Source organism: Camelus dromedarius, chromosome 18 (genome assembly GCF_036321535.1).
Source record: "Camelus dromedarius isolate mCamDro1 chromosome 18, mCamDro1.pat, whole genome shotgun sequence".
NCBI classification, from domain to species: Eukaryota; Metazoa; Chordata; class Mammalia; order Artiodactyla; family Camelidae; genus Camelus; species Camelus dromedarius.
The window spans coordinates 10,524,295-10,550,453 of NC_087453.1; the positions used below are offsets into that span (position 1 = coordinate 10,524,295).

The following is a 26,159-nucleotide window of genomic DNA, read 5'->3' on the forward strand; positions in this document are numbered from 1 at the left end:
AGCATATATATCAAAGTCCAAAAAGAAAATTTAAGAATGCACTCCTAACATAATTTACCTGTTAAGACAGTGGTGCAGCACTGGTAGAATGTTCAAAACTGAACTTCAACTGCCTCCCCTGTCCCCTCCAAAATATACAGCTATCACACTATATGGATCTAAAAATCTGTGCGTCTAGGTTGTGATTATTTAAGGGAAGAAATTTGCAACAAGCAAGTACATAAACTACCGAGGAACAAGATGAAAAGATCATCAAACAATCTAAAATAAAACAGCATGATTTCTGTCCAATAGTCAGTTTCATGATCATGACTTTAAAGAGCTTCTCTGTGTGCACCACAAAACCTACCTGTACATACGGAGTAAATGAAGCTACAGGAACCTCATTATTGTTAGAGAACATTTGAGGCAAAAATTTAATTATGAACTCCTATAAAACCATTCATACAACTAAACTGGTTAAATCCAAAACCCACTTCAGCAAGTATCTTAAAGGTAGTGTCACTAAATAAAGGGATGTAACGTACAACATGACTGTAGTTAAAACTACTGTATGGTATATAGGACAGGTTTTTTTTTTTTCCCAATGTAAATCGTCAGAGTTCTCATCATAAGGAAGAATTTTTTTTAATTGTATCTATATGAGATGATGGATGTTAGCTGAACCTATTGCGATAATCATTTTAACAATATATGTAAACCAAACATTATGCTGTACTCCTTAAACTTACTCAGAGATGTATGTCAATTATTTTTCAATAAAACTAGGAGGAAAAAGGGTTTTTTTTCCCCCTAAAGTGGTCACTCTTCAACAGCCTGGGTATTGTCCACACAAAGGAGATTGCATTCCCTTTGCCTATGTGCTTAGGATGAACTGTTTATCAAAACAGACAAGGTTGGGGGGGTCTTGCCTTCAACAAGCTGATGACATAATGTCAGGGATCAACCAATTAGTATGTATAGAATCACACTGTATTTTGTGCTATGAAAGGTCTCCACTGAAAATTAATGGCTCATCTGTAATTTTAAAGCAGGAACAACTGAGTACCAGACACAGCACACCATGTCAGATAGCTGTTCAAGGTCCTAACCTCCTCCAGCCAATCTGGTTCACATTACTAAGAGAGACAGATTCAGGTTAACAACAACTATGTGTCTTTAGAACTGGCCAAACTTCACTAGTTAGCTCTGACCATCTTGGTGTTTAAGTGGGACAGAACAGAAACAGCTGTAGCAGGAACTAGATGTGCTACAAGGCAACAAACAGATACAGCAAGGTAAAAAGTTTAAGCCAAACGCTTCTGGAATTCCAACCACACTCACTAGATCAGAAGTTCTCAATCTTTTTTAATGTTAGGGCTCCTTTATATCTTAAAAATTGGAAACCCTAAAAAGCTTTGGTTATGTGAGTTATACCTGTCAATATTTACTATATTAGAAATTAAAACTTAGAAACATTTAAAAATAAGTCTACTATGTGTTAACAATTTTATGAAAACTAACTTTTGAAACAAAACAATTCCATGAGAGGTGAGAGATGGCATTGTTTCATATTTTTACAAAACTTATGTCTGACTTAACAGAGAGACAGCTAGATCCTCTTATCTAGGACTCCATCTAACCTATTCCAATATGGTACACTGACCGACATATATGAAGAAAATCCAGCCTCAAAGATACCCATACTTGTAAAAAGGACCATTTCAACAGCCTTTCACAATTAATTATAAATAATTTTCCTTGGTATTATGCTAAAACTCAACAAGTGTCACTTTAAGTGTTTATCTGGAAATATTTTCAAACTTAACAAAAAGTTACAAAAAACATAACAAAAGAGTACAAGGCAAACCCTGCAAATACCCTTTACTCAGATTTGCTTATTTTATTAGTTTCCTGTGTCTACTGTAATAAACTACCGTGAACTGGGTGGCTTAATACAACAGACATTTATTCTCTTGAAGTTCTGGAGGCTCAATGTTCAAAATAGAGGTGCTGACAGGGCCATACTCATTCTGAAGGCTCTAGAGGAGAATCTGTTCCACATTCTCTTAGTTTCTGGTATTGCTAGTAATCCCTGGCATTCAGAGACAAGTCGTACTTTCTTAAAGGTTAGTTGCAAAGTGAAATCTGAAACCCTATCAATGAACTTTCATATTGTTACATTAAAATACACTAACCTAACTTACATTCTGAAAAAAATGTCATCCATGCATAATTTTTTACTCATGCATGATTTTGTAACATCAAACATTTGGATAATACTGGCTCACTGATTAAGCAGATTTTCAAATACTGATACATCATGCAATAACAAGAACTTCCCATTAATATCACCACCCATCTTACCCATACAGACTTAAAGTGCTGAGGAATTGTCACACTCACAGTGACAGATTCAAATTTAACATTATAATTTTTACTTAACTCAAAAATTACCACTATCAACACATACTCTCAGATGCTTTCCTTGAAGTGATAGGTTCACCCTGTTCAATTTCAAGAAACTGTCAAATACCCAAGTTTCAATAACCACAGTCTGTTAGTCATTCTTTCAAGTAAAAATGGCATTCCAAGAAAAAAGTGGCCTGTTCAGTACACAAGCCAATCACACAAGTGCTTTTCCCCAAGACAACCAGCATACTTTGGTAGGAAGAAGCGCTTTCTGCATATTACACTGTCACTAGATAGAATTTTAAAATTACAGTGCTCAAGGGTCAAGATTTAATGAAATGAGCAAATTTTGCTCCTTCATCAAAGACAATCCTAAGTGAGAAATGAGTGGGCTTCTGTGTTTTGTTTCGTTTGTTCCTTTAAGTATGAGTGCACGGCAGTGAAAAATGTAATGACTAATAGCACAGTCTGGTAGTACCACTGCCTTGATTCATGCTAAGATACCAGCAGTTTTATGTATCACTGCTTTTGCACTATCAGTGCAAACAACAGGATGAAAATGGAAATTATTATTAAAGCAATTTTAACTCTGTGGACTCCGTAAAAGGTTCTCAGGGACACCCAAGGGTTCATGAAACACTCTTTGAGAACCACTGTGCTAGATTAAGGTTGGGATTGAGGGTTTAAAATTGGTATGGCTTCTCCAAGATCCTCTACATGTTCACTTAATATTTCATTATCTACTACATGCAGGCCTACATAAAAGCCACGTTGTGAGACCAAAAGAACAAAGGACTTCTTGATAAATGAGTAAGCAGTGGATTATTGCTTTCAACCAACCACACTCTCCCCCTTGCTATAAATGAGAAATAAAATATGCATTTTTTTAATTTTGAAAGACACAGTCATGCTCAAACATAACAAATATGTCTATGGACAAAGACTCAAAGCAAACATACAGCAATGAATTGATGACTCTATGAACCTACTAAACTCCAGGACCAGCAAAGGCAGTCAGGTAATCAAATTATGCATGAGATAACAGAATTAAAAGCAAGGCTCACACATAGAAACCAAACAAAAGATTCCTGAAAGAGAGATTTTAAAAAAAAAAAGCTTTATCAATAACTACCTAGTTAGCTGATTATATCAAACTGTTAACTGTAGTTGTAGAAGAAGGGGGAAAAAGGGTAATACAGATAGGTCCCAACTTACAGAGGTTCAGACTTATGATTCATTTTTCAACTTTACCATAGTACAAAAGCAGTAAGCATTCAGTCAAAACTTTGCTTTGAATTTTGAATTCTGATCTTGTCCCAGGTAGCGTATGACACACAGCACAATACTCTCTCACAATGCTGGGCAGTGGCAGCGAGCCACAGCTCACAGTCAGCCACGCCATCCCAAGGGTAAACAACCAATACATTTGCAACCATTCTGTACCCCAACAACCATCCTGTCCTTTACTTGCAGGACAGTATTCAGTGAGTTACATGATAAATTCAACATTTTATTATAAAATAGGCTTTGTGTTAGATGATTTTGCCCAACCGTAGGTTAATTTAAGTGTTGTGAGCATGTTTAAGGTAGACTAGGCCAGGCTATGACATTCAGTAAGTGCATTAAATGCATTTCCAATTTACAGTGGGCTCACTGGTACATAACTCTCATCGTTATACAAAGGAATATCAGTACACATAAAGCCTGGGTCATGCAGAGCTCTGATACTGCAATAATACTTCAGAACAGAATCCTCAACATAGACTGAAGGTATGGTGGAAATGGTTCGTGAAGGCAACAAAAACAGATTAAGGAGTGCCAGTGGCAGGGAGATGGGGACAAATGAAGGGCACCAAAAATAAATTTCCCACTCAAGATGCAAAAACTGTAAACTAACATTTCCAAGTGGATTTAAAAACTGAACTAAGAAAGATGGCCGAGAAATCCATCAATACCAAAAGATGAATACCACCCAATAAAATATCTTGAAATAAGTTTTTTAAATGTTTATAATCCTTAATGAGATAAAGACTCAACAGTGTCAAAAAATACACAAAAAGAAACATTTATAGAAAGAATAAATTATAAACTTTCATAAATTATGAAGTATAAAAACATATGGTACTGTCCATTATCTGAGCACCAAATATCTGAACTCTGAATAGATCTGGTAGCATGGGATACTTCAACCCGTATCTGAAACAAAACTCAACAGGATTAATTCCTAGACTGGACACAACACACACACACCTGATAACTGATGAATCCAACTAGAATGCAGCACAGTGAAGTAAAAAGGGGGAAACACAGACTTCAGAGCTGATCTAAGATCCAGCATGGTATTTACCAAATATGAATCTCTGAAGCTCAATCTACTCTTCTCTAAAATGGACATACCATCACCTTTACAAGGTGCTAAAAGAATTAAAAAACACACACCAAAAAAAAAAAAAAAAAAAAAAGCTCAGTGGTGGGCAAACGGTAGACTTAAAAATGACTCCCTCAAGAAACTTACCATTTACAGACAGAATCAAAGTTACTTAAAAAACAGAATTTTGCCTCTAATTGTAAAGTAATTATGTCTACAACCCAAGTAATTTCAGGAAACAAAGTATTTGTGTGTTTTCCAACTCCAATATCAGCTCATTACACTTGAGCAACTCTAAACCTTGGTACCTAAGAGATGTCTTTCAGGAAGTGCCAAATTCTCAAAGATACTGAGCTCTACAAATGCAATTTTGGCAGTACTCTTAAACTGTTCTTTCGTAAACATTTCAAGTATTTTCCTTAAACTTCTCTGATATTGTACATTTCTCAGTTAAAGGATTTGTAGGAACTATCTTTTATTAGAAAGGACACTTGGATCACAAGTGATTAAGGACAATTTCTTCTTTGAAAAAAATCACATTAAAATTCACAATTAGTTGCTCTGCAATTTTTTAAAATATAAGGACACTGGCAATTTAACCAGCCTAAATTTAAAATTCCCTTTACCATTCATCATTCTTAATAAAATGGCTTCATTTTCAACTGCCAAAAGGAAAATGGGAAAGAATGGAACTCAGGCCTCATATTTCAAATGGAATTGGGAGTTACTTAAGTAATGAAACATCCATAGTTTACATGGTACCTTCACACCGCAAAATAGGCTTATCAAAAGCCCACGTAAAAACTTTCATGTACACAAAAATTAAATTTCAACTTACTTTCCAGAGCCTAGGAATCAAAGGCTTTATACTAGTGAATCATGTCTGGAAATGAAAAGACAGTAAGATTACAGCTGTGCATAGCCAATTTATCTTCTGAAGTCAAAGCTCATGTCTCCTGTTACCTTGCGGCAGCAAGTCAATGTGATCTGCATATCAATATATAGAAGGGTTGCAGTACCTTAAACCTATACCAACCATAAAAGGTGTTTATTTTAATTAACAAGTTTGCCAACATATTATGAACTTAGTGGTTTTATTCTAGAATTCTTTTAAAATTATTATCAATCTCATTTTGAAGAAAATTTTAAAAGGCTAAGAACCAAGACTAAAAATTACTCAATTCCAATTCTATTCACAGTCACCTTCCAGTAAAATAACATAACTTGCTCTATAAAAATCTTTCAAACAGAAGAGCAATATACTAGCAGCTGATTTAGAAAAATAATTTCTATAATTCAGTTTTCCACATTAGGGCCAAATTTCATAGTAGGGGAATGAAAGAAATGCCAAATCACACATTATGTAACAAAAATGCTACCTGGAATACATTAGGTACATTTATACTTATAATGATTTTTAAACTGTAAAAGATAAAATTCTATGGAAGTGAATTAAATAACCTACACTTCTGATCTTTAGATGCTTGTGTACTTACATAGTATAAGCTTAATATAAGAATCTCATTAAAGTTTGATACATGATGGAAAATACATTTAAATCGTAGGAACATATGTTGAGCATGTGTGCACATGCAAAGCTTTCAAAGTTACCTTAAAATGTGAAAATGAGTAAGGCTCCTGTTATCCTTGATAAATGTCAGCTGTCATGCACTCGTGTCCAATACATACTTTTTTTCACAAAGCAGACTCCCAGAAAAGGCAATTTTGAATCCACCAGCTGCATGCAATAGTTACACTTACAAAACTCTATTCAAGGTCAGAAGTTTAGAGGTTTTCAATATCAATGTCAAAATAATGCAGGCTTTATATGTTAAATATTACACAGATTCCAAAACATAATCTTATTAAAACAGTTTTTGAAAACAAAGACAGAATCATAAGAAAGTAATTACTCTAAGGGTTTGGCACAAGAGAGATAGGGTCATTTATAACAGTGATATAAACTGGATTATTTGTATAGCAGTTCACTTTTTTAGATCGTTGAGCTGATAGTAAGGCCAATTATATTTCTTAACTAAGTTACAATAATTAAGTACTACAAGAGCTGTATTCCATCAACTAACCTGATTTTTTATGTCTGTATTTTCCAAGTCCAATAAAACTGTCCTTCTTATGAACTCTATGAAAATTACTACAATCGTATTTTTACCAAGAGCAGAAAATGATTAGATTAGTAAGTTTAGTTTCCTGTTCATGCCAAAGGCAAATATTACAACCTTAACAGTTTTCTCTACATATTCTGAAAGCTTCTTCCTATAGCAAACCAGCTTAACCATCAGTTTTCTACTTTAACAGAACACAACTAACAACAGAATTTTCTTTTTAAAAGCAGAAGTATGTGACCTATGCTAAAAAAATTTTTACCGTCGTTTAACAGTAAACTGCTGTTTCAACATTATATTCAAAATATTTAAGCTTTTAAAATTATAAATGCCTTCATATTCTCGTATATATCACACAACCAGTGACCTCCACATTTTAATATAGTATCACTAGTTATCAGCCTTCCTTGCATAGAAGGAGGCTCTTAGAATTTTAAAATCAAAAAAGAAAATAAAAAAGGAGTGAAGGAATAACTGTGGTCAGATTATCTCAAGTAAAATAACTCAGGCTTTTCCACTTAGAACCATAGCACTTCATTAGCACAAAATAGGAGATCCATCAAAATTACAGGTTTCTCAGTAATTTTTTTAGTTGTTCTTATAACCTTGAGTGCAAAAATTGATTGCTGGGTATACTGCTACAAAATATCCATAAGTAACTCACAAACATTTAATGGTCAAAAAAAAAAGTACAGATAGGTCTGGGTATGATTTTGAATTAATTGTTTTAAAAGAATAAAGTCTTTTTGATAAAAACTTTCTTGACACATGAAAAAGGTATGGTGCTGGAATTAACATTAACACTATAACTACAGGTTGACTACTAAAACAAAGGCTGAATAAGGTTTTAGAAAAATTGAGCTGAGTTTAACACGCTATTTTTGAAAGTCAGGAATGTTGGAGATAGCACACTTTCTGAGGTCAGTGCCATGAAAAAAGTAGCCACATTTTCCAGTAAAATTCTGTTATGGCTTCACAGAGCTCTTAATATTCCTCAATACATCAGCTATATTCTTTAACAGCTTTATCAAGATATAATTCTCATATCATACAGTTAAAGCATACAATTCAATGGTTCTTCCTATATTGAGTTGTACAACTGACACCACAATTTTAGAACATTTTCATTATCATAAAAAGAAACCCAATACCCCTTAGCTGTCAATCACCTAATCTTCTCATTCCCTTCAACCTCACACAACCTCTCTCCCACCCACACCATAGGCCACCACTAATTTACTTTCGGTCTCCATGGATTTACCTGTTCTTGACAGTTCATGCAAGTGGAAATACACAGAATCTAGTTCTTTGTGACTGGCTTCTTCCACTTAGCCTAACCCTTTCAAATTCATCCATGGTGTAGTATGTATCAGTACTTCTTTTTATTTCTGAACAGTATTTCATTATATAGATATCATATTTTATTTATCCATCAGTTAATGGACATCTAGGTTGTTTCCGGTTTTGGGCTAATATGAATACTGGTACTATGAATATTCAGAACAAGTTTTTATGTGGCCACCTATATTCTTAAATGAGAAATCACGAGCACTAATGAAAACAGATTTTGATGATATGTGCAAAGAAGCCTCCAAAGATTGCTAGTAAACAGGAAAGAGGCCAGGTTCTTTTTTAAAAAATTTTAATTGGAACCAATTGTGCAATTTTAACTATGATTAATATGCTAAGGGCTCAAATGGAACAAGAAAACAACATGCAAGAACAGATGCGTAATGTAAGCAGAGAGATGAAAAATGTAAGAAAGAAGCAAACGGCAATATTAGAAATGAAAATCACTAACAGAAATGAAGAATGCCCTTGATGGACAGAGCTGAGGGGAAAAGAAAAATAAGTGAGTTGAATAAAAAACAGAATACCCAAGAATGGCAGAACAAATACAAAATAATATACACTTAACGGGATCACCATTTATATAAAATACAAGAAAAAGCAAATTATAGTGACTTAAAGCAGACCAGTGGCTGAAGCTACCAGCAGAGGGGACAGATCACAGGGGCACAAATGAACTTGAGGAGGTGGTAGAACTGTTTTCTCTAATAACTGTGATAATGGTTACATTTGTCAAAACTCAAACTGTACACTTAAGGACGGTGAATTTTATTATATGTAAATTATACTTTAATAAAGTTGTTATAAATTAAGTACTTAAAGTTATGTAAGGAGAATCACAGTACATATTGCTAAATCCTGTGATTAAACAGTAAGTGACTGGTATGAGATAAATTAGCTAATAAAATACAGGGCTGATTCAATAAGATTTACTTTTTCTAAAGAAGCTCCACATGAAAAGTAAATTTATTACATCAGCAGTTAAAAATCAAGTTTATGTTTAAAAACTTTAGAACAGTAACAATTCTCCATGCAACAAGAGACATATATGAAAATGTTCACTGAAATACCATTCATACATCAAAAACCACAGGAAACTCTTATGTTCAATCCCAAATTTTAAAAAAATATTCTAATCAAATCATACAAAATGCAAAATAGTAGTAGAAATAAATTATATAAAACATGCTTGACTATTACAAGCAATCAAAAGTTTAAAAAAAAAAGCAGGTACATTACACACTATCTTTCTAAAGCTTAAAAACTTCTTTCTAAAGCTAAAAAACAAGAAAAACTTAACACTGTTCAGGAATACACACATGTGGCTTTTAAAAAGCAAGTGAACTATTTTACTGCGATTAAAGATGGAGATCTTCATGGAGAAACACAGAGGGAGCAGATACACCTAACAACTTTCCCATTCTTTCCAGTTCTTAAGTGTAAGTAGTAGGATCAAACTAAGTAAGAGAACAAAGTACACTTCATAACTCACATACAGTATATACTCCTGCTTGCATAAAATATTGCATAATTTTTAATGTTCAGTTAAAAATCTCTATGGACAAATAATCTAACATTTCAACCAGACACTGTGTTGAGTGTATTCCATTTATTTATCTCACTTAATACCCATTACAGTCCTCTGATATGCAGAACAGATGAAAGTGCAGCTCAACTTTATCCCTCTCTTAATAACATATGGGGAGGTAAAATAAGTCACCCACGGTCATATATCTAGTAAGAGAAGGAACTAGAAATTAAATCCAAGTCTTTCTGATGTCAGAGCTTAAGCTCTTAACCATTTCCACTCCAGAAAAAGAAAAAAAAATTAAAAATTAATTAAAAAAAAAACCTTTAAAGTTTATAAAATCAAATATTCTATTCCTTTTTTCATGGAATCTCTTGAGTGTAACTGTACATTTACAGCTGTTCTAACAACTGCTTTCATTAGAAATGGCCCACCTGAAGTTCCCAGTAAGAAGTTACTGTTTTCCAGCCACATTCACTAGAATTTCCTACCAGTCTTTACAAAAATAAAACAGTTAAGAACTATGGCCCTTACTTAATAGGCTGGTTATCACCAAGTACTATAGATTCTCAACCCACTCCCGTAACACCTTTTAAAAAAACTAGTTTTAAGTATCTTCACCTTACCAATATTTTCATCTCCTAATCTAACCATCATGCATTTATAGTGAGTAGGGGGAAAGCAGTTAGTAGGGTAACTAAAAGGCTCTGTTCTGAAGAACCAAATCTATTAATCATAGGAACTTAAAGCTGAAAAGAACCTGAGATCGTGTATAAAAGCAGCAAATTGATGAGGAAACTGATGCCAAGACTACTACTACTCTTAGCTTCTATGCTAGAAAACTCTGAACTTAAAAGTATATCAAAAAACTGCCCATTTGAAGAATGGAAGGAAAAAAAGACTTAAGAAAAATGTACAGAGCCTTAAGAACACATGAAAAATAGCAAATAGTCTAGCAAACATGTAACTGGAGTCCCACACTGAGACTGAAGCAAAAACAAAACTTGAAATAAGTAATGGCCAAAACTTCCCCAGACTTAATGAAAACACCAGTTTACACACTGAAGACGACCAGAGAATCCCAAGAAAAGTAAATACAAAGGAAATGAGACCTAAGTATGTCATAGTCAAACTGTTTATATCAAACCAAACAAAGAGAAAATCTTAAAAGTAGCCATAGGAAAAAAAGACCATCCAGAGGAACAAGGTTAAGTTACCTTTTCAGAAATAATCACAATACAATGGAACAACATCTTCAAAGTGCTGAAATAAAAAATTATCGACCCACAATTTTATATACAGTGAATCCTTCAAAAATTAATGTGAGATAAAAATCACATAAATAAAAGTTGTGGCAATCTCAAAGATTTCAAGAAGTAAAAGGCTATCTATCCGTCAGCCCAAGGGGAAAGGACAGCAGATGAAAACTCCTATCTACAAGGATGAATGAAAGGCTTATCAGAAATGTCTTACTGCCAAATAGGTGGCTCTCCTTCCCTCCGGCCTTGAAGTCTAAGATTCTCATGGAAAAGACTATACTAAGTACCTTTAAATCTTGCTATTTTATGAAGTAAACTCTGGATGACAGACTACTGAGTTAAGGTAACAAACAATTTTACAACGGCACTAGAGGACTAAGTCAAAATTTCTAGGTCTCTTTATACATGTAAGCAGATGACGTCTTTAAAGAAGACTGCAGAAAAAGATTAATAAGCAAAACAGATTTACTGAATGAGCTAATAAACAAATGTAACTGTAGTTATCTGTTTTCGATTATTATTGTTTAATATTATGTTTTCCAGTAGGTTAGAGGAAGACTTGTCTCTTTTTCTTCTATCTCTAGCCCTCAATTTAATAAATTACTAAAAACAAAGATATTCCAGGCTCTTGGAATGGAAGAATTAATATTGTTAAAATGGCCACTCTACCCAAAGCAATCTACAGATTTAATGTGATCCCTATCAAATTACCCAGGACATTTCTCACAGAACTAGAACAAAGAATCCTAAAATTTATATGGAATCACAAGAGACCCAGAATTGCCAAAGCAATACTAAAGGAAAAGAACAAAGCTGGAGAAATAACCCTCCCAGACTTCAGACAATACTACAGAGCTACAGTAATCAAAACAGTGTGGTCTTGGCCAAAAACAGACATCTGGATCAATGGAACAGAATAGAGAGCCCAGAAATAAACCCAATGACTTACAGTCAATTAATCTTTGACAAAGGAGGCAAGAATATACAATGGAGAAAAGACAGTCTCTTCAGCAACTGTGCTGGGAAAACTGGACAGCAGCATGTAAATCAATAAAGTTAGAACACTCCTCACACTATACACAGAAATAAACTCGAAATGGCTTAAAGACTTAAACGTAAGACAAGACACAATAAACCTCCTAGAAGAAAACATAGGCAAAACATTTTCTGACATAAATCTTAGCAATGTTCTCCTAGGGCAGTCTACCCAGGCAACAGAAATAAAAGCAAAAATAACTAAATGGGACCTAATTTAACTTACAAGCTTTTGCAAAGCAAAGGAAATCATAAGTAAAACAAAGACAACCTACGGAATGGGAGAAAATACTTGAAAATGATGCGACTGACAAGGGCTCAATTTCAAGAATATATAAATAGCTCATATAACTTAGTAATAAAAAACCCAATCCAAACATGGGCAGAAAACCTAAACAAGCAATTCTCCAAGAAAGACACACAAATGGTCAATTGACCCATGAAAAACTGCTCAATATTGCTGATTATCAATGAAAGGCAAATCAAAAGTACAGGAGGTATCACCTCACACCAGTCAGAATGTCCATCATTATAATGTCTATAAATGATAAATGCTGGAGAGGATGTGGAGAAAAAGGGCACCCTCCTACACTGTTGGTGGGAATGTAGTTTGGTGCAGCTGTTATGGAAAACAGCATGGAGATTCCTCAAAAATCTTAAAATTTACCTACCATATGATCTAGCAATCCCACTCTTGGGCATATATCTGGAGGGAACTCTAATTCAAAAAGATATATGCACCCCAATGTTCATAGCAGCACTAGTGCAGTTTGTAAGAGTGACTGACAAGACTGTAGGGACTAATAAGCTGATCCTAAATTTATGTCAAAATGCAAAGATTGACGTTACGCAGAGCAATCACAACTAAGAAGAAAAAGTCGGAAGACTCATACTACCTACATCCAAACCTCACTATAAAGTCGCAGTATAATCAGGACAATATATGTAGGCATAAGGACTGATACACAAATCAATGGAACACAATAAAGACCAGAAAGAGATTTGGTAGGTTAAGTTACTTAAAGCAATGCAATGGGGAAAGGAGTGTCTTCTCAATAAACAGAAGTGGAACGTAATGTCCTTATTTTAAAAACTGAGCCGCAATCCTTTCTTCACACCATATGCTAATATTAAATAAAAATGGATCACAGACCTAAATACAAAGCTAGAACTAAAGAACAAGAAAGCAGAGGAGAAAATCTTCATAACCTTACAGTAGGCAAAGATGTCTTAGCCCATAAAGAAAAACTAACCATTAGAGGAAAAAACTGATTAACTGCATTCAAAATTCAAAATGCTTGTTCTGGAAAAAAAAAAAATTAGGAAGATAAAAAGGGAAGACCAAGACCAGAAGAAAATACTCTCAAAATGTATCTGAAAAGGATCTGTATCCAAAACATAATTTTAGACTCATAAAGTAAGAAAACAAACCACCCAATTTAAAATCTGGTCAAAATTTGAACAGATACTTCATGAGAGATACCATGTGGAACTTAAACTCTCATAATATTGCAGGTAGAATATAAAATGGTATAGCCACTTTAGAAAAGTCTCAGGTTTTTATAAATATAAGCATACACTTAACATAAGACCTTTGCAATTGCACTCCTGTGTATTTACTCAAGCGGGGGGAAAAAAATCCAAAGACTTGTACTTGAATGCCCACAGAAGTGTTATTCATGATAGCCAGAAACAGGAACCAGTGAAATACTACTCAACAATAAAGAGAAACTACTGATATACTCAATGACCTGGATGCTGAGTGAAATAACCTTTGCAGCTTGACTGTGGGGAAACAGGCTCTCTCATGTACGGCTGGTGGGAATTCATGTGGTACGATCCTTACCGAGTGTAATTTGACGATATCTAACAAAAACTACACATACATTTACCTTTCAACCTAGCAATCACACTTCCAAGGATTTATCCTGAACGTACACCCCAACAATATATGAAAATACATATTCACGAGGTTATTCATTGCAGCATTAATTTTAATTGCAAAAATATTGGAAGCAACATAGATAACTACTCATACGTAGGAAACTGAATAAACTGTGGTAAATGCACATAATGGAAACTACATCTGTGTAAAAAATAAATGAGATAGGCTGGGAGAAGAGGGAATGAGGAACTGTTCAAAGGGTACAGAGTTTCAGGCTAGAAAGATGAAAATGTTCTGGAGATGGATGGTGGTGACAGCTGCACAACAATGTGAATGTACTTAATGCCACTGAACTGCACACTTAAAAATGGTTAGAAAGTAGATGTTATGTAAATTTTACCACAATTTTAAAAAATGAACAGGAAAGATCCCTTTGGCATAGTATGGCATCATTTCCAGGAGATACTAGCAAGTGAAAAGAGCTAAACACAAAAAGAATGTACACAGTATGCTACCTTTTTATAAACAAAAGGAAAAAAATAAAACGTACATGTATCTGCTGGTCATTACACAAAGAAACACAGGGAAACACTGAAGGTGGTTACCTCTGAGAAATGGGGAAATGGAGTAGAAGGGATACAGAAGGGAATGTGTATCTTTTGTGCTATTTTGACTTTTGAAAACATGTTTGTATTCTACATAATCAAAAATAAAACTAATCAGAATGGGAAGGAGCATTTTAAAAAAAAACTTTGAAACTCAAGCATATAAATAAATAAACCTAATTTCATTTCAAACAAATACCGTAACTACATTATGCAGAAAGTAAGGGTGAGAAATAAAAATGGGGAGGGAAGAGCAGCGTAGATAGGAGGAGGGAGGGCTAACTCAAGTAATCTGAGAACACAGCATTTATTTACTCGCAGTCTTTGGCAGGATGATTGTGGGGAAGTGGGGAACTATATGCTAATTCTCCACTCACTTTAAGTAAGTTTGTTTACTGCAGTGAAATGGGCAAAGCTATTCTGAAATTATTTTAGATGTATTACAGGATACAGCAAATGAGTAAAGGCACTGACATGTTGGGAACCAGGGTTCTCATGGCATAAAAAGGGACACAAAAATAAGAAATGAGAGGTGCAAAGAAAGAACCCTGTAGACATGGAGTGAAACTGGACATACTGACATAAACTCATGATTTCTAAACTATGTACATGCATGCTGCTAAGAACATGTATATATGTACAAGTGTGTTTATGTACGCATAGGTGTATAAATATGCATATATTTCCCAGCTCTGTCCACTGAAGGGGTCGAGAAGAGAAGACAACCCAGGAGCAGTGAGGACACTCAGAGACCTTAGTCTCTAATACTACTCCCCACAAGGACACAGGAGAATGATTCAGAGCTCTACTGTCCAAACCTAGGACAATGAGCATCAAAACAACTGAGTACTGAATTGCAAACAATTCAAAAATCAGAAATATCATGAGCCTACACCAATAGACAGGACTCTTGAATAACGCAGGAAGCAGACTGGTTAAGTGTGAAGGGAATGCAGGAATGAGAAAATGTCCATTTTGGAACCATTACGGTAAAAAAAATCAGATCAGAAAAGAATCATCATAGAATAGATAAGTTTATACTGTATAGCACAGAGAAATATATTCAATATCTTGTAGTAACTCACAGTGAAAAAGAATAAGAAAATTAATATACGTATATTCATCGTATATTCATGTATGACTGAAGAATTGTGCTGTACACCAGACACTGACACAACATTGTAAACTGACTATAATTCAATAAAAAAAGAAAAAAAGAAAAGAATAGTCAATGAATACTAAATCTAGGGCAAACTGTGATGAAAGTCATGGTATTATCAATGTCTCCCCACAAATCGCTTACTTGCTTGCAAAAGAAGGCCAAAAAAACTATACAGTGGAGAAATCTGGCAACATTTTGGCCAAGGTATCAAAATTAACATGACAATGAAGGACAGAAGACGTCACGTGCCTCCAAAAGTCATACATCTTTCTCAGGGTATCCCGTCACCTGTGTGGCATTCTAGCCAAGAACCCATAACCTCATTCTAATTGCAAGAAAATTTCAGACAAACGTAAAATGGAGAACACTGTAAGGGAGGGGAAGGGTTGTATTCTTCAAAAAATGTCAATGTCATAAGAAACAAAGAAAAGCTGTGGGAATACTCCAGGGAAAAGGAGGCTAAAGAAAAATAGTAACTACATGCAGTACCTGACTCCAGACTAGATTCTGTTACAGGAACCAAGGGAAATGCTGTAAGAGACTGTATTAGGTCAACTGACAAAACTGAAAGATGGGCAACAGATTTGTATTGAAGTCCATTTATGAAGTCGACAACTGTACAATGGTTATATGAGAACGACCCTATTCTTAGGAAATAAAGCAAAAGTATTTAACGGAAAAAGCACACCATAAGTAACTTAAACATATGTAACCTCAAACAGTTCAGAAGAGACAGAGAGCATGCAAGTGCAAGAAGAGTAAGAGCACACATGAATACAGACAATAAAACCAGAGGAAGAATCTGGCTGAAGATTATCTAGATGTTCTTTATACTAGATTTTTATAACTTTTGTAAACTGGAAATTATCTCCAAATAAAGGGTTTTTTCTACTATGTATGAATACTACATATTTTAGAGATAGTGCTCTATTACGTTCAGGATATAATGGGTATATATCTTAAGTAACTGAATGAGTTTATAGAGAAATAACAAGAGCTGAGGCTGTAGACATAGATAAATTCCCAGATAAAGGACTGCTTCAAATTTAAGACAAAGGAGTTTGTACTTTTTTTCTGTAAGCCAGGGAAGAGTAGCACAAAGCTGAGAACAGAAGAGAGGCTTGATTAAAGGGATATATTTAAGAAAAATTTCTAGCAAACTTTCAAGTGGGTAGAAATAGTAATAAGAAGCTGTAAAGGGACATCTGGACAAACACAAGCATGAAATGATGGGGTCCTGGCCTAGGAAGTTAAGATTAGTAACAGAAAGTTGAACAAATACTGAAGACATGAAAATAGAAAACCAGATAAGGGCTGTTTACCAAATGTATCAAGGAGAATAAGATTCAAAGACAACTCAGATTTCGAACCTAGCTAACCAAGAAAATGATGGTGTTAGTCACAAAAAGCAATGTAACTAAGCAAAGCAAAACCACTTTCTCAGCCATTAGATAATTTGTTCTATTCTCATATTTCCTATTCTGATGCAGTAATAAAAGTTAGGAGAGTAGTTAGACGAAATGTTATATGCCAGCAGCAAAAGCCATCTGGGGAAACTAATCTTTACAAGATGAAATAATCAAAATAGGTGAGGCTAATTCAGATTCTGACTAAATGCCATGCAAATATTCATATGAAGGAAAAAGTGGTTGGGTGGTAGCGTCTTATATTGAACTGTAACAAACAGTTCTGATCATTCCCAAAAAAGTTACGTTTGTAAATAGAATCTACATACATAATCACTCATTCCAAGACCCTTTATCCATTCAACTAATGTTATCATTAAAGAGGAAAACACGTTGTACAAAACAAGTTTAGGATTAAATCGTAAATCAAAGAAAAGGCTGAAGTCAGAAAATTACAAAGGATCCAGTCAAAGTAAAGCTGAATTACCTGGCTAACCAGTCAAATGACGTTCAAGTGGGAGTTTATTTTTATTGGTCTCTGACTCCACTGTTCAGCAAGTATTTTGATCCTGAGAACAAAAAAATAAAATAAAAAGGGTGTTGACTTTTATTGCTTTTTCTTAATATAAATATGATTATTAGTCACACACAAATTAACTTTTCCCATCTTTCCCTTCCCTGGACATATGAAATGAACAGTAACAACAAGAAGCTATCAAGTATGAGGCCTCTTCCTACAAATTTGAGCTGATGCCTTATTTTGCCATATATTACTACTTCTGCTTAGAAAAATCAGTCATTGACTACACAATATATTCTGTCACAGTGTGTAAACATGGATAATGCAAAGTGGGGATGAAGACGACCAGCTCCAAATTCTGAAAAGTGATCAAACCAGATGGGTAATTTAAAACTATATGAATATCCTGTCAGAAGCTAATGCTTAAATACCCAAGTCCAAAAAAGACACATACCCACCAGATGGATGGATAAAGCAAGCAAGAAGAAAGGGGGAAAAAAAGAGTCCTGGATATTTTCTTCCCCTCTAGAACAGGCTGCATCATTTGAGTCACCAACAAAAAATAATTTTAAATGGGACACAGGGAAATGAGAGGCAGTTCTTCAAAATAATCTGCAATAAAATACACGAACATATAGAACAGCAGGCTTTTGTACTTGGGGAAATGTGGAGCAGGCTCCAGTGCAACAGAAAAGTGAGCCAATAAAAACATTCACCCTCACCTTACGATTTTCCAAATGTAACAATAAAGCAACAGTCTCACTACTGCTAATTCTAGAGGTATCTATATCAAGACAACAACCATAACTATACCCTGAAGTTAACAGGAGTCACACTGGAATCAGCAGGTTAGGAAAAGGATGAAAGGAAAAATGATATATTCACAAGTTCCAAGTAACAAACACATCACAGTCAGGGTATGCAGTAGATAGGGGACAACCTACCACAATCTAGCTACATGATATGAAGGGTCTGCTGCATTTCTGAAACCCAAATTAAAGGTGAGAAGACAGTGGGGAGGGGTTTGAGGATGGAGGGATAGAAAGCACATCATATGTGGCTGAAAAAGGGAAAAGCAGGTATCAGTCTATCAGTGTCATGCAACTCAAGTTATAAAAAGAGCTCATACATCTAGTAACATGTCTATCGATAATCACAGTATTGTCTCCAGCTTATAAAGATACATGCCAAAGGTAAGCTGGCTCTTAAACTACATTTTCCAATCCACAGTAGTATCGCTAGTGGTTAGCATAATGGTTATAAAGAGCAAACGCTTTGGAGTCCACCCGATCTAGAATCAACTGCTAGCTCTTTCACTTCCTCGTTAGGTATCCCTTAAGACATCTTTGAGCCTCATCTTAAAGAGTCTCATCTTAAAATGGGGATCGCATCTAGTAAGCCTCTTGAGAAGATTACGTGAAAATGCTTAAATTACTTATTAGTATCTAGTACATAAATGCTCAATAAATAAAAACAGTTACTAGCCAAACAAGACTGACACATGTTGCAAGAATTTCCAAGTACACTGAAATTAAAAAACACAATCATTAGTTTAAGTTTTTAAATCAATTCAATGCTTTATAACTTGAATTTTTATTTCTAATTAGAGAACAGTAAAGAGGGAAAAGGTAGGCAGAACTACTGTGAAGAAAATCCAAGATTTTCTGGCCCTAATTTTAAATTAAGTTTCACTTCAGAAATGGTTCTCTTGTTGTTGCTCCTTTTCCGGGGGGGGGGGGGGTCCTGGGGGTGGCATTAGTACCTAGAGAACAAGAGGGTGGGCAGGAAAGGAATTTAAGTCAGACTGTACCTAGTACCCTAATGACTGACCCAGGAAACAAGTACTGCTGCCTAATTTGGAAAATTAGCAAGAGAATCTCCATTAATACTCTAGTATTATTGTACTGCTGGTGGGAACTATCCAAAAGAATGCTGACCTAGACAATTTGTACCCCAAAACCCCCAGGATACGAAGGAAAACCATCTATAAAACTCTCTTCTCCCAAGAAGTGTGTAGCTGAATTAGACAGAAGCTCAAATAATCAAAATGACTGACTTTCAAGAACCTGCAAAGGTAGGTGGTCTAAAAAGTACCCTATGCCAGGATCCTATAAAGTGTGGAACTGTAGGGAAACTGCAGTGCCCCTGTGTAGAACCAAGATTCTGTAAAAGCAAGTCATAACAGATTTCCTGAGACTATTTTTGACCTTCATCTTTATCCCTTTTCATAATCTGGACTTTAGTCAATCACACATACAAAATCAGGTTATGCCAACATAAAAATCAAAAGACACATCCCCAGAATATTAGATATGGGGGGAAGGGGTTGGGGCAGAGGGGCAGGAACAACAAGACCTGCATCACTAGAAAGCTACTAGGGGCTTGGGGAAGATCAAACTGAGCTTTGTTAACAGCTAGTCTGAGATGTGCCTAGAGGCCAGAACAAAGAATCAAACTGGGGGAGGGGAGTTGACAAAGAGGAAAGTCCAAACTATACAACGCTGAAGCTTGGAGACACCAACTGGACAAAGAGAGGCCACTGAATGTTATAAACGTGTTTTTCTTTTGCTGTTGAACATGGAAGGGAGCAAGAACTCTACTATTAATCATATTACACTCATTGTTCTCCCCATGCAGCTGCCGGCGATGCTCCCAGGAACTCCCTCCTCAGTTCCCTAAAATCATGGAGCAATGGGGAATCACCATCTTTGGGAAAAGCCAGCTGTTGCCTGCTCATCTTCAAAGCACTACAGAATTAAGTTTGCGCACCAATTAAATGTTAGGTTACTCAAAGGTTACATAATATTGGTGCAAATCAAATTCAAGATTTTTTTGCAATTGAGATTATTTATCAAGTGATAAATACACCCTTTGTCAAAACTGTAATAACAGATTTTACTTGCAACATTCAAATGCAGCCAATCCGTAGCTATACTGAAAGGGGAGAAAAAGATATAAGTATAGTATCACATAAAAATTTCAACAAAGGTGCCACTGTTTTCAAAGCTGTGTAAACTTAACTCAGTAAAAAAATATTTTTTTCACAATTTACTATTTAGTCCATTATCACGTGTTCAAGGAAACAAGTAAAAATGTATTTGGTATCCAAGAGAACACTGGCAATACAATGATGACAAACTTTCTAAAATACCATAATCCTTCTGACAAGGGGGGCAAGAATTTAAAATTCCAGCATATATTTGTATAGTAACGTAAGGACAGAGTTTAAAAAAAAAAACCATGCATTACCATCTATCCTATGATATAAACAAGAATGGACCAAGATGATTTATAATAACTTATTCTACAGTCATTTAATAAATTTTAATAAATATTTAGTTCTACGTGGAGTCAACCTGAAAATTTAAATAATGCAGTTAAAATAGAAGCCTTAGTTTGAGAAAACCTAGGTTTTGGAAGTCCAGATTCTTGAGCTGACCTTGTAAAAAGCATTAAATTTGCTGTGCACCTATTAGATGCCAGGTGGTGCACTGTCACTCAGAACTATAAACAGATTATGTTTTCTGCCATTAATTAGGAAAGAAGCAGGCACAAATAGCCACTAGAGTTTCCAAAATGAAGATTACGTTTCATTCAGTAAGCATTTGCTGAGCATCAAAATGCTACACTGCACCAGACTCCAGGGATACAAGGAAGACCAGAAGTCAAAGACACAGTCTGACAACAGTATTAAAGGAGAGGAAAGCCCTGTCTTTCACAGGATTGCTGTGACAACTGTAAAGCACTATTTAAATGTGAATGCAAGACAAATCCAAAACCCTTTACCTCAGCCAAGGGGAAAAAAAATTTTAATGTACAGATAATTTCTGCAATTATTTTCCATAGTTAGAACCAAAATACCATTAGAGCTTCTCTGTAACAAAAAACAAAGGCAAAGAAGGAAAAACTTTTGTAAAACGTTAGCCATTTGTGTAAAAATTACAAGAGATATAGGAAGCATTAATGGGATATATACAGGTTGCTGAAAATGAAAGCTATTTTTAACTCAACATATTCAGGAAATTATGCCATACATTTTGCTTACACAACAATACTATTCACTGATGAACAATGGCGGTAAATATTACCATTCTGCAATTTTTAAATTACCTTGAGATTAAGGAGAAAACTAAAAAATCCAGTTAGCAGACCAGTTTATTAACAGGCCCCATATCTCTGGCTGAGTTGTAGTTAGTAATGACATGGTTGCTAAAACAGGCATGAAGCCAGCCGCTTGCTGGTGCTTGTTCAGCCTCCCTCTCCCCCCTCTCTTGGAAAAACTGCATGCAGTGCTGCACGATCACACAAAATAAATACAGGAAAGGGGGTGGGAGGGGCTGGGTGGAGAGGTGAGTTGAAGCTCTGGGCTCCACCAGTGGAAGGCGTTCCACAAGAATTGCTACAGGGTCAAAAGTTTACAGTGGTTTCAATTTCACCTTTTAGCAGCCAATCAGGAAACGGAGACTGCACGCTGACCCCTCAGGCTGCAAATGAACATTAACTCATTGGCTACCAGGATTCCTTCTCTGCATATATTCCCTTTCTTGTAAGGCTTCCTCATTTCCCTCTTTTTTTGGAAGGAGAGGGGGGGCGGAGTAGTAGCCGCCGGAGAGAGGCAAAGAACATTTAAAGTTCAAGGTGACAATTTTATTTAAGACTATACACTTTAAACTGGTATTTGAGGGTAAAAATAATTGAGGAATTCTCCTTGAAATCAGTTTCTTTATCCTGTAGTATCTAACAAACCAGTCACTAATGCTGATATCAAGACAAAGAGTGAACTTAGGCAGGTTAAAAAGAGATTTATCTCCATGAGGTTGCAAAATTCTAAGAACAATTTACAATACAATAAAGATAATGCTGGTTGTATTTCCAATAAATGCTTTAAAAATAACTCAGATATTGAAGACATTTAAAGTATTTATCTAACCCCAAATTTTTATTTGCATACATTCCGCACCTCTTCTCCAAATCATTAATATAAACATGCAACATATATGTACTTTTCACACTGTACATCAACCAAAATGCAGGTACAGCCCCGAAGGTTTAAGCTCTCTTTTCCTATATTTCTCCTCCAAAACACTTCAGTACCCAGAAGTGATTCCTATATACCACAAACTCATGAGTGAACCCCTAGGCAATAGCACAGCTGCTAATTCATTTTTATGTAAATTTCCCCCAAATTCAGAAAACATCAATAAACTAATCCAAAAAATACTCGTTTTCCAACATTCTACATTTAACACTGAGCAAGGTTAAAATGAAGATCTGTAAGATACATACCTTAACTATCCTATACATAAAAACTAGATTTCTTTGAAGCATTACATGATAAAAGTGAAACAGCAACATTAACTGCTCTATCATAATGATCAGTTAAATACCAAATAAACGGATGTGATAATTTATAGTTAGCAATATTTCTCACTAATTTTAGCAGTCCGACTTAAATTTAAGTCATATTTAGAAGCCCCTGTAGGTATTACCACTACCTAAGCAAATGATTTCATGTAGGATATTAGTTTTCTTACCCAAACCAGCAAAGTAAGACACCAGTTATTTCTGAACACCCAAAGATAACCAATATACAAAAGTATTTTACTTATAATATATAAAAGCTAAAGGGCCCCAAAATACATTCCTAGTGTATAAATTTTCCATAGCAATTTAATGTAGTTGTTAAGATAGTAAATAAACTTGATGCTAATACAGGGTCTTTTTTTAATTCAGCGTTAAAACAAGTAATTTTCTAGTAACTCCCAAACCTTCATGATTTAAGTTTATGCATGTTTGTCTATAAAAAGTCTACACTTTTAAAATCTATGTTTTTTTTCTTTAAACATGGCTTGCAGAAGCTTTTTTAGTATTAAATTAGAAGAGTCTTCTGTATATCTTCTTTTTACAAGATGGCCTCATTTTGAAAGAAAATGGATGCGATAAAATTTTACATCAAGTCAGCATGTTAGCAAGAAGCTTTTTGTGTGTTCTGAATTTGATTAATACAAGCCAAGGTCACTTCCTGAAAGATGCCTACCATTGCAGCTGCAGGCAAACTAGGCTCCTGCGTAAGGCTGGGGGAAGGGAATGGGTGATGGCATTTATTAACACTGCACTAGGCTTCCATCTCCACCAGCAGCTATAAAAGGAGAGGGGAACTGGAAGATCCCAGAACTCCTGGCATATAAAGATTAAAATATTCCCACTCCTTAACATTTAAAAGCAGAAAATTAATCAGTATATATAATACTCATGTCAAAAGTATATCAAAAGCATCTTCTATACATTAAAACATTTCACTTAATACTATACAAATCATCTAATACCAGACACTGAAGTAAACTTAGCATTCTACACAGTACAACCTGTACTTGCTATGCAAACTGCCTACAAAGGTAGAAACAGGCCCCTAAAGAAAATGAAATCAGAGATTCAAATTTATCTTATCTAAAACCAAACATGGCCTAAAAGTCATGAAAGCAGAAATCCAAAACACAAAAGCCTATATATTGTGAAATATTTGCAGAAGTTTCGTACTGAAATACAATTTTCTTCTTATCAACATTAACACAAATGTATCTCTGTGCCCAAACATATCATCAAGATATGCATTATCAGCAACCAGAACAAACCTCCCTGAAAATTTAATAACGGCAAGATTTAACTGAGCAATTATTATGTACAGCTAGAAAACCATACTAAGTACTTCACCTGTCCTCTCTGAGGTTCTATAAAATGTCAACTAACCGCTTAAAATATTAGGTAGAGTCAGGAAATCTACATGCCCCTTATAACTGTCTTTACGTAACCTTGGGTAAATTAGACTGATTTTGTGTGCCTCATTCCTCCTACCTACCAAATGGGAGTTATGCTTAAACCATGATATTCCAGAGATACATAATCAGCAATGTGCTTCTAACTGTTGTATAATAAACACAAAACTTGGCCTTTAATTGTCAACGTGTTCAAAGCCATTATATTTCTATTTTCTACGTAAGTTGAGAATTTTATCCTTCCCTTATACTCCCCATCCTTTCACTCTGATTGAAGTTTTGGTTCAGTAACTTCAATAACAGAAAAAAAAAAAAAAAAAAACAGATATTAGATGCTCAAGTGCAAACAAACTGATATGGCTTGATTTTCTTTTTTAAATTTTTTACCTTCCAATGACTGGCAGGAAAGGGCTATTATTTAATGTGCACAGGGTTTTACGTATATATAAAGGGGCTTCTTATATCACCTTAGGAAAAGGAAGGCAACTAAGCTAAAGTTACTTTGAGAAGTCTTGAATTTAGAGAATCTAGTAGCTGGGCATGGCAAAGAAAGGCATTCAGGAATTCAACAAGACCTAGTCACATGCCTTTGAGATGGAACAAACTCTAAAAATGGACAAAGTTTAAAATTAGTTATTTATACTCCTCTCCAGGACACCTTATGAAACACTGAGAGGGAATAAATTTTTCCTCATTTTCTCCTATCCTCTATACTTTTTTTCCATCAAATGCGTTATTCTAAAAATAACTGGGAACAAGACATAGAGTTAAACAGTAGGCAGCTAGCTTCTTGCCACATACCAGGGTGCAATTCTTCCCTCACATCTCCAACTAAATCATTCTTCTCCCCTGGTTTTATCCAAGCACCCAATGTGTTCCTCACTTGGCAAACTAGACAAACCAAACTGGGGGTACAGCAGCTAACTGCCTAGTCTTCTTCCTGTACTAATGCAGCTTCTGTGACAAAAATAGAACCTAAAAGGAAATACTGACTATAAAATAAAAGCAAACAAAATATTGGCCTGCATGTCTCCTTGCTCTGTCAGAGTACTTCATAGACGTAAGTCTGAGAATCACTCTTTAAGAGTCACAGAGTGTTTCAAAAAAAAAAAAAAAAATTCCAGTAATTATTTTCTACAGCTTCAAACTGGATGGACTGGCTATCCCATAATTGAACATTTCTGTTTAAAAAAATAGAAAGTAGTATACCATATAAAATGGTATTATTAATCAGCAATAATAGAACTATGCTATATGCTTACTGTTTGAAAAGCACATTAGACTACAAGCCTCAACCATACCTCTCAAGTGAAAAGACGAATACGGTCATTACAGTCATTTCACAATGTTTGCTGAAAACTGTATCATATTCCAGATATGATATGATCATATGTATCATATCCAGATATGATATGGGGGTGGCAAAGGAAGACTTAAGCACTTAGTTTTCAGATAAGGTAAGCCCTAAGGATGGACAATGGTTGAAATCACAGAGGTTACATTTTTCTGGATGTTACCAAACATATACACAAGATATTTCTAGAAAGTGACTAAGTACCATAAAAAAAATAAATAGGATATAGAAGAGAAGGGACGTAGGAAGAGGGAAGTAATTTCAGGTCAGGGAAGGGTGCTCTAAAGATGCAACATTTAACCTGAGAGCTGACAGGAACCAACCGTGCTAAAAGGATTCCAGGCAGATAGCACTGTATATAATAGTACTGATAGATAATGAAATTAATACTTATCAAGTA

At 35.0% G+C, this 26,159-nt stretch overlaps 1 protein-coding gene across 3 annotated transcripts in view; it reads right to left on the reverse strand.

The window, feature by feature from the left end:
• Nucleotides 1-26,159, reverse strand: part of NCOA3 (nuclear receptor coactivator 3) — a 105,614-nt gene that overhangs the window by 34,022 nt on the left and 45,433 nt on the right. For 2 of the 3 annotated variants that reach the window (XM_031433656.2, XM_031433653.2), the window contains exon 2: nt 17,600-17,681. The exons of the other annotated variant lie outside the window; for it this stretch is intronic. The gene's annotated coding sequence lies outside the window, so the exon portion shown is untranslated. The remainder of the gene's footprint in view (nt 1-17,599; nt 17,682-26,159) is intronic. 3 annotated transcript variants of the gene reach the window in all.